The sequence below is a fragment of the Crocodylus siamensis genome, chromosome 5 (assembly GCF_052110815.1).
Source record: "Crocodylus siamensis isolate JL-2025a chromosome 5, ASM5211081v1, whole genome shotgun sequence".
Taxonomy (NCBI): Eukaryota; Metazoa; Chordata; order Crocodylia; family Crocodylidae; genus Crocodylus; species Crocodylus siamensis.
The window spans coordinates 193,662,054-193,677,522 of NC_143399.1; the positions used below are offsets into that span (position 1 = coordinate 193,662,054).

A 15,469-nucleotide genomic window follows, 5' to 3' on the forward strand; every position below is an offset into this window, starting at 1 on the left:
CCTCACCTTCCAAAGCCAGTATGAATGGAAGCTACAAAAGTACCAAAGTGCCAAGAGCAGTCCCCCTGCGTGGCACAGTAGAAAGTCGAAAGCCCTTTGTATTCCCATTTCCTTATTTTATATCATAAGAAGCAACAAAGGGAAGGCATTTAAGTCCAGAACAGAAATTTCTAAGGGGACTGAGGCATGAGTCTGTTCTGCAGAATTCCAATGAGGAGATTAGTTACACACTCCCCTCTTCCGCCTTAATGCTGTGGATGGATGCTATGCATCAGCGCTCACAGCACCACGAAGGACATCTAGGAACTCCAAATTATTACATCAAGAGTCACAGAACAATTTTGGATCCAGTCAAGGAGAGGTGCACCCCTATGTTGAAACAGACTGGATAAGTCTGAGGAGCCAAAAGGAGTGATCTTCGGCTTGAAGTAGTCAAACCCAACCCAAAGGCAAGATCAAGCAGAGAACTGGCCCCGATAGTGTTTCCAAAACACAAAGCAGCTCATCTTAACTATAAACTTGACTATTGCTATTAACTCTACAGAGATCTCCAACAATAATGCTTGTGCCTTGTCAGAGATTCATGCCATCAGCCAGGATTGTGGATAGTGTCGGCCTTCATCACAACTGGAATTTCAGGCACATGGTACTTGAGCAACTTTGTTCCTACCTGGCTACTTACTCATTTATCGGTTCATACCAGGGGAGTTTGGTTTGACTGATGCAACATTTTCCAGATTTGAGATCTGCCTTCCTGATGGACAATAAAAAATTTCCCAGGCCAACTGCCCCTTCACCATAGCCATCCACCACATAAATCTTGATATCCACAGAATCATAGAAAAGTAAGGCTGGAAGGGACCTCTGGAGGTCCCTCTAGTCCATCCCCATGCCTGAAGCAGGATCATCCCTATCCAAACCATCACAAGCAAACCCTTGTCTAACGTATTACTACAATTACATAGGTACTCCCATTACACAACCACAAAGCACAGCGTTCTACCCTGCCACAGGTAAAGCAAGGGGACAACGTTACATCTAGAGTCCTTTCCTTGGACATTATAGTTTCATAGTTTCATAGTAGCTAGAGTTGGAAGGGACCTAGGTAGATCATCTAGTCCGACCCCCTGCCTTGGCAGGAAAGAGCACCGGGGTCAGATGACCCCGGCAAGGTGCTCATCTAACTTCCTTTTAAAAATCCCCAGGCTAGGAGCCTGCACCACTTCCCCTGGAAGCCGGTTCCAGGCCCTAGCTGCCCTGACTGTGAAGTAGCGCCTCCTAATATCTAATCTAAACCTACCCTCCACCAGCTTGTGACCGTTATTCCTGGTCACTCCTGGCAGCGCACGGGGGAACAGGGACTCCCCCAATACCTGCTGATCCCCCCTGACCAGTTTGTAGCAGGCCACAAGGTCCCCCCTTAACCTTCTCTTGTGGAGGCTAAACAGGTTCAGGTCCCGTAGCCTCTCCTCATAAGGCCTGCCCTGCTGACCCCTGATCATACGAGTGGCCCTCCTCTGAACTCTTTCCATATCGTCCACGTCCCTCTTGAAGTGTGGCGCCCAGAACTGGACGCAGTACTCCAGCTGCGGCCTGACCAGTGCCGCATAGAGGGGGAGGATCACCTCCCTGGACCTGCTCGAGATGCATCTGTGGATGCATGACAGGGTACGGTTGGCCTTCTTGACTGCCTCCCCACACTGCCGGCCCATGTTCATCGTGGAGTCAAAGACGACTCCAAGATCCTTTTCCGTCTGCGTGCTGGCAAGAGGGGAGTTCCCCAACCTGTAAGTGTGGTGCCGGTTCTTCCTCCCCATGTGCAACACCTTGCACTTATCAGTGTTAAACCCCATCCTATTCTCATCCTCCCACCGTTGCAACCTGTCAAGGTCAGCTTGTAGCCTATTGCACCCTTCTAGTGCACCCACATCCCCCCACATCTTAGTGTCATCAGCAAACTTGAACAGGGTGCTTTCTACCCCCTCATCTAAGTCACTGATGAAGATGTTGAACAGTGCGGGCCCGAGGACCGAGCCCTGCGGAACCCCACTGCCCACGTCCCTCCAGGTCGAGAAGAACCCATCCACTACCACCCTCTGGGTGCGGCCCTCCAACCAGTTGGCGACCCATTTGACCGTGTGGGCATCGACACCACAGTCTCCCAGCTTTTTGATGAGGACAGGGTGAGAGACAGTGTCGAAAGCCTTCCGGAAGTCCAGAAAGACTACATCCACAGCAACCCCTGCGTCTAATGATTTGGTGACCTGATCGTAAAAGGCCACCAGGTTGGTCTGACAAGACCTACCACTGATGAACCCATGTTGGTTGCCCCTGAGCATGCATTCCCCCGCAAGGCCCTCCTGGATGTGTGCCAGGATAATTTTTTCAAAGAGCTTACCCGGGATTGAGGTAAGACTAACTGGCCTGTAATTTCCCGGGTCCTCTTTTTTTCCCTTTTTGAAGATAGGGACCACATTGGCCCTCTTCCAGTCCTCCGGCACCTCACCAGAGCACCACGAGTGCTCATAGAGCCGCGCCAGGGGTCCCGCAATGACCTCAGCCAGTTCCTGTAGAACCCTAGGGTGAAGATCGTCCGGACCAGCGGACTTGAACACGTCCAGCCTCTCCAGAAGTACCCTAACTAACTCCTCGCTAACCCCTGGCCCAGGCGTGTCTCTCCCAGGGCCCGAGGGGGGCCCAGCAGGGAGGTGGCTGGACTGGTCCCTACTTAGGAAGACAGAGGCAAAGAAATCATTAAATATGTTAGCTTTGTGTTGGTGTCTGCCACTTTAAGACCTAGGCCAAGCAGCTGGCAGGTGCCTGATTGCAGCGGCCGTTTTAGATCTTTGGCCATCCATATAAACAGCTCAGTTCCCTGCTTGCTGCCAAGGCAGCAACATTGCCTGGCTGTGAGGCTCTGTAACACCCTGGAGGTAAGGGAGGAGCTGTAGGGGATGGTTAGGAGGCTCCTGGTCCAGGGCATGACATAAAACTGCACGCTGCTGGGAGTGGGTGGCCTGGTGGAGCTGTCAGTGGTGTGGGAGCCCCCAGGAAATGCCAGGCCAGTTACCACCCCAGTGAAAGGTGGGTAGGGGTGCCTTAACCCTAGCTCTCACCTTCGGGTGGGTTTGTGTAATACTGGAGGCAGTTGGGGCCAGGCATGGCTATGGCCACCTGAGCCCTGTGGGATGAGAGACCCTGAGGAGGGAGAGTTGGGGCCAGGCATGGCTGCAGCCTCCTGAGCCCTGCAGGGTGTTATACCCCAAGAAGGAAGAGTTGGGGCCAGGCATGGCTGCAGCCACCTGAGCCCTGAGTGGGGTGCAAGACCCCAAGGAAAGGTAGTGGGGGCCAGACACGGCTATGGCCACCTGAGCCCACCGGAGAGGGAAGCCCTGTGACCCCAAGTGTGAGGGTGGTGTGGAGCCCCAAGTGACGGGGACAGAAATGAGAGCCCCAGTGAAGGGGGTGATGTGGAACCACAGAGAGGGGGTGGAGATGGGGAGCCCCAGTGAGCAGGGAGAAGAACCAGAGGGCTGAGGCCCCAGCATGCTTATATATAGAGAGCTGCTCCCAGAAGGGGCCAGAGTAAGTTCAGGCCCAGTCAGGGAATTGGCTGGCCACTATCCTGGTGAGGGTCGTGGGAGAGGCCCAAACGGTGATGTCTGCCACCCGAGGGATGGACTGGCTAAGCCTATACAGATAAAGAACACTTGGAATCACAGGCCTGAATTAAGCTGCTATCATTAACAACAGATAACATGTAACACTGAAAATATAGCTGATTCTCTAATAGTTGGGGGGTGGGCAGGAGTAGCGTTTCCTATAGCTGGGGGTGGGGGGGAGGCAGGGAGAAAATCCAGTTTAATTTTCCATTGATTATTTATTTCCAAGGTATTTTGTATTAATTGTGGTTATTTAGCAAAAAAAAAAGATTTATGCTTTTCTGCAATGCTAGCATTGCACTAAAGGCACGTTTATGACTGAATTTGCACTGCAGTATCCCAGCTCTGAGAATCAGGCTAGCAGCACACAGTTTTATCAATAAATATTTGTGTTATTTATTGCACCTTCATACCTGACTCTTAATTCATTTTAATTACATTGTAATGTAATCAGTAACACTTCTAATTCTTCCTTCTGTGTAAATATTAGAATCATAGCAGATGCCTGTAAGTACCCATTATAAATGAGGATGTAAAACAGTTTCCATTATAAGGCTCTTGTATCACAGACATATAAATGTCTGAAACACTTGGGTATTTGGAGCTGAAATCTTCCATGCTGGGATGCACAGAATGGTTTGTGTGCGAAACAAAAAGGAATACAAATGTGGTGTTATAGCACAGTGCAAAAAGTTTACTAAACTCAAAACAATGCTTGGAACAAAACTCAAAGCTGTGTTTTGAAACAGGTATGGTCCTCAATACATCTGCAAAGTGCCGGGAACATCCATTTTCTGCAAATAGAGCCAGATGCACAATTCTGTTGCCCAGTTTTATGCTGGTGTAAAGCTACAACAAAAGTACCAACTGATCCACCTGATCCATACTTCCCACAGCTCGACTGGGAGAGCGAGAACCACACTGTTGCTGAGGCAAAGCCAGGAGGTGAGGAGATGCACATTCCTGCAATGTAGTGCTCTGCTGTCTTTGCTCTGTTTTGTGATGGTGTAGGGCACATGGTATATGCCCTACACCAAGGATTCAGCCCTGCTGCAGGATCATCAGGGCATGGCCAGTGATTTCAATGAGGGCAAACGGGTCAGTCTGGAAGCTCCAGTTTGGACTCAGACCATATTGAGAATGTAAATGGATGTCCTAATTTGACAGAACAGCTCACGCAGGCTCAGGCTCGTAACCTCACAATAAACCGATGCGATCCTGTACCTCTGTTGATACTCATTTTCACCCACAAATGCTCCCTTCCTCTCCACCACCCTCAGTTGGCTGGGAAGCTGCAGCAAGTCTGCCCTAGCTGCCTGTCTTGTACCAGGTCTTTCCCATCCTGGTGGCATGTTGTCAGCTCTCCAGCTGGGGCCCTAAATCCATGCATAGATGGGAAAATTACTGTGCCAGGCAGTGCAGCCCTCAGAGACACAAAGCAACTCTGTATGTGCTACTGTCCAGACCAGAAGCCAAAGACAGTTGCTAATTAGCGCACCCTCAGCACTGTGTGGCTGCAGCTGTATAGCTTCAGGGCCAGGTGTACATGGATAATAGTGTATTGAGTGCACCACTGCCTCACATAGATGCAGCCTAGCAGCCTTTTCCCTTCCAGGGAAGCACTTAGTTACACCCCTCTGAAACCATACTCGCTCCTCCTCCATGGGGGTGGAGGCAAGAGGGATGGCACTGGGAACCCAGGCCCACTAGCACCCCCAAGTCCCACACCTGGGACCCTGCACACGCCAGCTCGGCTGCTATTCCTTGCTGCCTCCCCAGGCTGTCTCCTTTCTTGCCTCACTCAGGGCGGCAGCTTCACTCACTCACCTCCTGCATTTCTCTGCCCCAGCCAGCCTGTTGCCGTAGGCTCCTTTCCATGACTTCTCAGCCTCTCTGCTCCCAATGTTCAGCTCTCCTTCGCTGCAAGCGAGCTCTAGCAGCAACATACCTGCTCTGTGCCCCAACCCAGACCAGGCCGCCTGGCAGGCTGCAGACAGCTCCCAGTCTGCCTAGGCTCTTGCTCCCCATGGGCATCTGTCCTCCCCCCCAGCCAATCTTCTCCTGCTACACCTTTTTTTCCCTCCAGGCTAATACCCCGTACAGGTGTAGCAGCAGGCTGACTGAAGAGGACTACCCAGCCCAGGCCTCCTGGCTCTTAAATGGGCAGACCGCTTATTGTACTTTCTGTATGAAATCCATGACAAGCCTAAGGCTGACACTTCCCAAATACTTAGTTCCCTTTTAAATTTCCAGACAAATCTAGCCAGTTAGCAGTGGGTTCTCCATGATCCTTTGTGAGGCAGTTACTCCATTTTTCTTTTGGATTTCACATGCAGGTTTAAGAGCAATCTTCTTCTCCTGGACAAGGAGCTGAGCCTTGAGGCAGCTGCAAACAGCATAACCAACCTAGAGGTCTCTTCCAGGGGACACAGCAGGAAAACCACATGCTACAACGTAGTCTCAATTTGTCCCGAAGTGTGAGGTCTCATGGGGCATTGACTTCCCCTTCCCCACTCCTACTCTGGGCTACTCTGGGTATCAAAGCAAAAGGGGATTAGCCAGGACTTGGAAATGCCACACACTATGCCCTCTCCTTCCCCAGCATGTCCCTTAGCTCCTCATGACCTAACCTGGATGCTGCTGCACACAATGGCATCAGCACAGGGGCGGTAGGGCTGACTCTGCCTTCCTGTTGGACAGGGTGTGCCGGGGAAGCGTGCCCGCGGTGCTCCTACACCACAGAAGGCTACGCCAGCCTTCTTAGACTTATTGGTATGGGGAGGAAGGTATGGGGGCAACTGCACCACAGTGCACCTCTGAATCAGTGCTGTGTATCCTTTCCCTCTCAGAAAAACAGCATGAGGGGCATCCTGGATCACAGGGCTGCTGTGAAGAACGCAATGGAAATGCTTCCTATGCTGCAAGGATATAGGTTGTAGCTGTGTTGGTCTAAGGTCTAAGTTGTGTTGGTCCTATGCTGCAACAATTTTATTTGTTCATTTAGACTTAAAATGGTGACCCGGGCTGCCTTTGAAAGGCTGCCGTTGTTTGGAGAGCATCCAGGGTGCTTGCAAGAGCCAATATCTTTCGCAAGCCAGTAAAACCCAGCAGCGTTACATTCATCTGTTTAACAGGGACTCCATCACCAGCCACCTCCAGAGATGTCTTTCCCCTCCTTCATCACTGTGGGAAGCAAACCTTCCGGCCTCTTTATAGAGCAGGGGCAGGCAATTATTTTGGGCAGAGGGCCGCTTACTGAGTTTTGCCAAGCTGTTGAGGGCTGCATGACAGGCAGCCAGGGGAAGATAAATATTAATTTTCTTAACTTTGGGGGCCCATGGGCCAGATCGAATAACCTACCAGGCCTCATCTGGCCCCCGGGCCACATTTTGCCCACCCATGTTATAGAGCCTAGCAAGAAAGCATCCTTTGCAGCATAGCCAGGAAGTCATCAAATGCAGACGAATTCAAACCAAGGGCAGGTAACAAGGTCCAAAGCCCTGGAGCCCCTCCAGAAAATGCCGTGCCAGCTGTACTCTTTTATAATCAGTGGGATCTAGGTGCCCGAGCTGACCACAGCAGCAAAGACCACAGGTAGCCTGGTCTCAGGCCATTGAGGGACTCATATGTTGTAACCAGAAACTTAAACCCCATCCAAAAACCAATGGGGAGTCTGCACTTGTTGTGTAGCAGCACGTTGGACATACTCGTGCAATCAAAGGGACTCATACCACGTTAGCTATGTCCTCTGCCTACTTTCCTCAACCCATCACCATTACCTTATTCTTGTCTGGACCAAGCTTCAGCCAATCTGTTCTCACCTGTGCTCCAGTCTCAAATTTTTTTGATCAAAACATCTAGCTATCTAGAAAGAAAAGAGTTCCTTCAGAAAAATCTGTGTTCCAGTCTCATGTAGAGGGGGAAGAATGGCTCCCTCCATTTCTGCCAGAGTGTGCAAGCAAGTCAACACTTCATGGATTAATAGCTTTTAATGCCGGTGATAGATTAAAAAGTTACCAGTGTGGACATCTGGTCGTCACTAACCAGTGCAGTATGTGTGTTAAAATCTCGCCTGTACTTCAACTGATAACTTAGATCAAGACATCTAGCTATCTAGAAAGAATAGAGTTCCTTCACCCCAATCCTCTCCATCATCTTAGCTGACCATCCCTTGAAACCATTGCTGACAATTTTGTTAGTTATCCTGAGGAAAGGCTGTATCCTTGCTTCTTTCAAAGTGTCAGGCAGTCTGCTTACTCCAAAGAAACACTGGCAATCTCCAGAGGTAAGGAACCCAGTACTTTCTCACTGGAGGGACAGGAGGGACACTGTTCCAAAGCACAGACTGTGGGATGAAGTTCTCTCAGTACCTCCATGACCATCATAGACTACAGCATGCCTCAAGCAAGCCCAGCTTCTCTCTAGACTTTACTCAGCCACCATGGAAACAGGCAGCCTATCCCTAATCTGATCAGTCTCATTTGCAACGTAGTAAGTCATTTCCTCACAAGCGAAGGGGTACAGACAGCTGAGAGTCTCTGGAAAATAAGGATGGTCTGCCTCCCAAAAGCGATGTGTGAGTTTTTGGAGATACTGTGGAGAAGAAAAAGAACTTTCCTTTCCCTCTTGTACCCTGGTTGTGAGACCGTTTAAAAAACACTACGAAACCACAGGATTCAGAAATGTTCTATCCTCAGAATAATCACAGCAGCTCCGGGCTACGGGAACTGCCCTTCTGTAGCCACTTCTAACACTAGCGTCCAAGGGGATTCTGGCACCATTGTGTCCTTGCCAATGTGACGGCTCTGAGAACATCCCAAATGCAATAAATGTTCCAAGCTTTTCATGAGTGGCCAGTGATTTTGGGTCCTCAGGGGGCCTGGTTTTAAAAAGGTGTGGTCCCAGCATCCAAATTTCGCTCTAAATGCTGGCCAATTTCTTTTTAGAATTTAAAACTCTAGCACACAAAGTGGGGACAAGATATCCCAGATTAAAGTCGATGACATAACTTTTTTTTTAACCTGTGCACAGCTGAATTCAGTATCAGCCTGCAACTTCTAATTTTCTGCAAAAAGTATTTTGCAGAATGCTACAAGTACAAAAATCTCAACTTTATAAGAAACAAACAAACAAACAAAAAGATTTATACAAACAACCTCCCTAACAACATTTAGTTTGAGGCTTCTTGCTAGTGAGTATGGACCTTATCTGAAAGAATAAAAGGAAAAAAAAGAAAGAAAATCACTGCAGTCCATAGGAATCATTGCATATTTCAAAAGATTTTTTTTATCAGGCTTTCTATGCAAGAGTGGGCAGGACATGGTGGCACTTTAGAGACCAACTGGTTCAGAGGAGCACAAACTTCCGTAGGTCACAGCCTACTCCATCATATTATCTGATGCAGTAGGCTGTCACTTAGGAAATCTTATGCCTCTCTGAACCAGTTAGTCTTTCAGGTGCCATCCTGCCCTGCCTTCTGACTGACTTCAGACTAACGCAGCTAACTACCTCTCTCTATTCAACATATGGAGGATGTGAAAATCTCCAGGGTTAGCAAAATTCTCCCGTTGTGCCCAGCCACAAACTGCTATGTAGATCTTTTTGTATGCACTATATTGAGCTCAGGGATTATTATAAAAGGAAGAATCAGGCTTTTAGTGTATTTGTATAGGAAGAAAAGGAGAGCCATCATACATAGTTTAAATGAGCAGGCAAGCTTGAGATTTTACTGTAAGCTTTTTCATTATATATAGTGGAGTGATATTTTAATGTCTTTCAATGTGTGAACTTCACCCATCCAGCCCTGTTCAATGCAAGTTTTTTTACAATATTTTAAGCCAAAATGACACAAATGGAAAAAAAAATCTTTTTCTATTGAAAGCAGAGGTTTAAACACTCAAAATTACCTCCTGAAGGGGTATTTTTGGTCATTTTACTCATGTAGTACTTTATACTGCAATATAACATAATGCAGCAAAATAATACATTGAAATTACTTCACAAACCTGCTTGCCATTGAAGATGCATAAATGGTATAGATTTGGAATGCTATTTAGCTTTAAAAAAAAAAATCAACATTGCAGGTCGAAAAAATGATATAAGCCTGAGTGAATTGAGCATTTGTAATAGGCAAATTTCTTTCTGCTATTTGAAAACCAAACACACACATAAAAAGCAATAGAATTCCAAATGCGTGACAAGGGCAAAATATTCCATATTTTTTATCCTATGTGGCCTGTTCATGTTATCAAAGTCCAGCTCCTTCATAAACTGGTTTCTCCAACTGAAATAATCCTGGTTTTTCTTTACTGAAATTATGTGAAGGATTGATGAAGCACAAAAAGGAATCTATGGAAGCAATCTTGGATTCCGCTCACTTTGTCCTTCTCAGCACTGCTAACAAACCAATATTTATGCCTTATATCAGCACACCAACCTTCCCCTTTTATATTAATACAATGAATAAATGCAACCATTTTATCACTGATATTTATCATCATGATCTATGGAAATAGTTCTTTCTCCATGGCCTGCTCCTAAAGAATAGAGGCCAAATTCTGTACTGATACAACCCTACAGAAAGAACTGGTATTACACAGAGGACAAAATTTAACGTAAGATTTATTTTGGCCTTGTTCATTGGGGAAACAGTAGATGTGATATGCCTTGATTTTAGTAGGGCTTTTGCCACCATCTCCCATGACAGTCTCATAAGTTAGGCAAGGAAATATGGCCTACATGAAACTACTATAAGGTGAGTATGTAACTCATTCTCAAAATCATTTTCAAAACAAAAATCATTCTTAAAGAGTAGTTGTGAATGGTTGAATGTCAAACAAGGAGGTGGTGCCAATGGGACTTCCAAACTCTTTTTTCTGGGCCTAGTAATGATCAAAGTTTTAATTAAGGACTTGGAAGATGGAACTGACCGTGGAGCTACATGTGCACCGATGCGCTTTCCCTAATTTGCATTAAATTTAGTACCTCCAAAATGAGGTACTAAATAAATCCACATTAGTCTGCACTAATGTACAGTAGCACAAACGCGTGCTTTTTTAGGTGATGCTTAATGAACAGTAGCCTATTCTACTGTGCATTAGCCTATTAGCACAGTTTTTTACATGCTACTTTAATGTGCAGTAGAACAGGATACTGCACATTAAAGCACACATTTAGATGTGCCCATTTAGAGTTAAATCTTATTTTACCTTCAAGCACTGAAATGGCAATTACATAGGTGCACAAGGCAATGTTTGGCACTTATGCAGAGATTGTATTATACGTTCACCCATGGCAGAATAAGATCACCCCACACATGTACCAAACTAGAATCAAAATAGAGAAAGAGAAAGTGGCAAAAATGGCCTCCTTGTCCTTCTCTGGCAACACCACCTGCTACAGGTACTGGCTTTTTTGCAAGTAAAGTTGCAGGATTTAGAGGGAATCACACATGCATCCGGGCAATTCTTTTCTCTCCATGGGCATCTACATAGACCAAGTGTAGCCTATTGCAAAGGATAACACTTTGCACTTACTGTATTTCATCCTATTTATTTCAGAAAATTTTCAAGGTCGCTTTGATTCCTGTTCATGGCCTTGTAAGTGCCTTCAGCTCGAACCCACAAATTTACTAAAGCTTACATACTATTTTGCCCCCATGCACCTAAGTGGCACTTACGTAGCCATGTAAGTGCAATTTTGGGCACTTAAACGGGGGCATGCAGCGGTGCTGATGTACCAGAAAGGTTCTGCATTCTCAGAAAGGAAATGTGGGGCTGGTGTAGTAAGGCAGAATCAAAACGCTGTATAAGTGTCCATGGGTGGATCCAGGATTTTGGAAAAGGGGGTGCAGGAACATTAACCTGAGCTGCAGAGGGGGGTGCACCATGACTCCCAGCCTCTACTACCCAAAGCCCTGTTATGAGCAGACTACACCACAACAGCAGCAGCAAGGGGCTTTTTTAAAGCCCCTTAAGCAGGTAAGGATCTTCCCTCCTCCTTCCCTTCCCCTCAGCTAGAGACAGCAGCAGCAGCAGCTGAGCATATAGAGGAAGCCAGTGGGGAATTCTTACTTGTTTCTGGGACTTGGGGAGGAAAAAAAGTTTCCCAGATGTTCCTGCCGCAGCAAGGTCAACTGAAGGGGTGGTACATCAGTGCCACTGCATGTCCCTGGATCTGCCTCTGTTTAAGTGCCCACAATTGCAGTTACATGGCTACATAAGTGCCACTTAGGTGCATGGGGGTGAAATAGTATGTAAGCTTTAGTAAATTTGTGGGTGGAGCTGAAGGCACTTAAGAGGCCATGAATAGGAATCAAAATGACCTTGAAAATTATCTGAAATAAATAGGATGAAATACAGTAAGTGCAAAGGGTTACACTTAGGAATAATCAAATGCATAAATGCAATAAGGGGCAAGACCAAGTAGGCCAGCTTGAAGAGAGTCTTGAGAGCAACAAAAGCCATAAATGTATTTTCAAGAGGAGAAGGCTGAGGGGGCAGGGAGATTGGATAGCAGTGGTGGCACCAAGAGGATAGCCATCAATTGTTCTCCATTTCCACAGACGCAAGATAAGCCATAACAGTCTTAGAACTGCAGCAAGGGAGATTTAGTTTGGGTATTAGGAAGATGGCTCTGCCCTGGAGCAGATTACCTGGAGAGATTCTAGGGTCCTTGTCTTGGGACACTTGTAAGTACAGGTAAGTCAAACACTTCTCTGAGACAGTTTAAACAGGAGGTTGGCCTTGGGGGACCTTTGAAGGGTGCCTCAAGCCTAATTTTCCAATGATTTGATCAGTAACAGGTAGGTCTAATGGGAAACACCAGCACTACCACTTCCATGGATCCCTATTCTCTCTCCCATCCCTGTCCAGCTGGTCTCTTCATTAGGATGGGCAACTGCTAGGGCTCAGTGTGCTCTTCACACAGTCTCCATACCATTCCCACAAGGAGTCACTAGCAAAGTTCACTCTGACAGAGACTGGCTGAGCGGGAAGCTCCAGCTAGAGGATCTATGGCATTATCTTCCATAGAAGCGTAGTTATTAAGGGTGTGCGAAGTGAGCGCTATTCGAATCGGATTGGGCCGAAATCACGGACAGTGATTCCGTTCGTTGATTCAGATCACTGTCCCTGACTTGATTTGGCGAAATCCGAATCTGAAGATTCGATGCTGATTTGGAGAATCAGCGATTCAGACACAGACAGCTTTAAATTTTTTTCTATATACCTTGAGATAGCAGGTACGGCTCGTGATCACTGCGATGCTGGGACACATGGAGTGTCCCACCGGAGCATAGGGGGGCCCCTCCACGTGTTCAGTGGTGGACCTGGAAGTGGACCGGAAGTAGTCTGCTGCACCTCCCTGGCTCAGCGAATGGCTGCAGAGGGACCCTGGGTAACCCCCCCAGACCCAGGAGGCACCTGTCACTAAACCGGGGAAGCCCCTTCTGGTCCACTTTTGGGTCTGCTGCTGAGTGCGCTGGGGAGCCTCCGCCCCGCCATCACAGCATTCACGAGCCCCTGCTACCTAGAGGTATGCAGAAAAAACATTTAAAGTGTGTCTATGTCCAAATCGCTGAATCTTTCCGTATCTCTCTGAATTGATTCAGAGGGCCCTGAATCGAATCAAAGGACCCTTTAATCTCTCCGAATTGATTCGGGGATTCGGCCACCAAATCGGGCCGAATCTCTGCTGAATCGAATCAGGGACCGAAGCTTTGCACAGCCCCAGTAGTTATGTAAACCAAAAAGGATGGAGGATCCTTTGCAAGGATGCCCTGGGATCTAAAATACTCCTTCATATCTGTATGAAAAAAGGTATGGAGTTAGCATAGGATTTACAGTATGTGGGAGAGTGACAGCAAGCCACGTACAGCAGCAGTTGGCAAGCATTTTGTGGCATTGGGCCAGAATGATGCAACTCAGGTCTGAGATTGGAGGATGCCAGGACCCTGCTGCTGCTACCATGGGCAAAGCTCCCCCTACCCCAACACTGGACTCCCCTGAAGCCCCCCAAGTCTGTGGGCTGGATTCAGCCCCTGGCATGTAGGTTACCGTCCCTTTCCCTCCTCTTTTGGAAGTCTATCTGGATCCAACCTTGCAGACCTAATTCAGGGAATCACCACACCTACAGCCAATGGGATTTTAACCTAACAGTGGGAATTTTGCCTGAGTGAAGATTGCAGGATTCCCTAAGATTCCTTGCTCTGCTGAGCAGCGTATCAAGAGATGCAGAGTTCGAACTACTGAGGAAAAAAAGATGATTATTTATATTCCAGCAACGTCTAGAAACCCTGATTGAGAACAGTCTCACTGTACCAGACACTGAGCAAACAGGCCACAAGGGAGTATCCTGCTCCAGAGAGTTTACAGCCTGAGAGGCAGAACAGATAATAGGCAGCACAGAGAGGGGAAAGGGCTTGGCTATGAGGCCAATTCCCTGAACTCTTCCCCAGTCCTCTGTCCGCTAGACCACACTGAAAAAATATATACTCAACAAGCCATGATCTCCACAGAGTCACTTTACTCAGCTGTGGCAAGCGTGCAAACAGAGAGGCAGCTGCGTTACACCTTCGGCAACTGAAACAACCAGCTTATTCAGCTGTGGCTCTTCACAATCAAGGTTAGTTTATTGCTCCTTTGTCATTTAACTTCTCTTTTATCGTCTTCCTTTCTTTTTTTTTAAATAAGGCACACCTCTTCTCCAGGAGTATGAAGCCATAACACTACGAAAGCATAAAGGAGATTTATCCCTTTCTGTGCCTTTGATCCTCTTCACTGAAACAGGCATGGAAGGGGTGACAGCAAGGTTCACTAACGTGTTCTAGGAATAGACAAACATCTCTGCTTTACTTCTCCAGCATCCCTCGAACACTCACAAGCATCATCTGAGCCCCACAGCGGGCGTGCAAAGATCAGTGCTGTTAAGTCACCTCTTAAAACATTTGAGCCTAGTGCAGAGGCAGCAAGTGGTTTAAATCTAGTTTTCTTTGCATACTTTGGGGTTCTGGGCTCTCCATACATATTGTGTGAATACAATTTTTCCTTTTCTTTGACATCTCCACTGATCTGGTATATTATAAACACATGTATAATTTACAAATATGATCATAGGCTGCCCTTTGCTAATCTCTTACCATGCTTCTATTCATAATTAATGTTCACATCGGATGTTTAATTACATTTTAATAAGTTATTTTAGAAAAGAGGAGGGAGGGAGGAACCAAACAAACACAAGCAAAGCCAACAAAAATTTTACTCTATATATGTGATTAAACAGGGTCACAATAGCATAACATGAAGAAGCTGTTTTCCATCCTCAAGGCCCCTTATTTTGTATCGATTCCCACTGATCTCCTTTTGAGATGATTTCAGAGGTCCTACTTTACATCACCAGGAAGTCATATAATTCACAGCAGACAGCTGTTTTCAAGAAATTTTGCAACCTTCGAGAAGACAAGATTGAAACAGTTGGCAGAATTTTGCAGGGCCACTTGCATTTTAGCTGTTTGTATAGCATTTGGTATGTACAAAACATCTGGTTACTATATCAACAGGAAAATAGCTGTGCTTTCATTCCAGGATCACTTGTGAATGCACTATATGAATGACTCTCTGTGTATGTATTTTTAAAATATACTCACAATGTATAATACACGGTCATTATGAAGGACTGCAATTCAGAAGAAGCCATTTAAATAAGAATATCCATTAGGCCTGTGCGAAGCAGCAAGTATTCAATTTGGCTTCGGATTTGGCCGATTCGGAGGGACAGTGATTCGATTCAGTGATTTGAGAAGAGTATAT

The 15,469-nt window shown here is 46.7% G+C and overlaps 1 protein-coding gene across 2 annotated transcripts in view; it reads right to left on the reverse strand.

Annotated features, from left to right (window-relative positions):
* The window catches only part of DPP6 (dipeptidyl peptidase like 6), an 842,266-nt gene that overhangs the window by 658,120 nt on the left and 168,677 nt on the right, over positions 1-15,469 (reverse strand). The window lies entirely within an intron of this gene.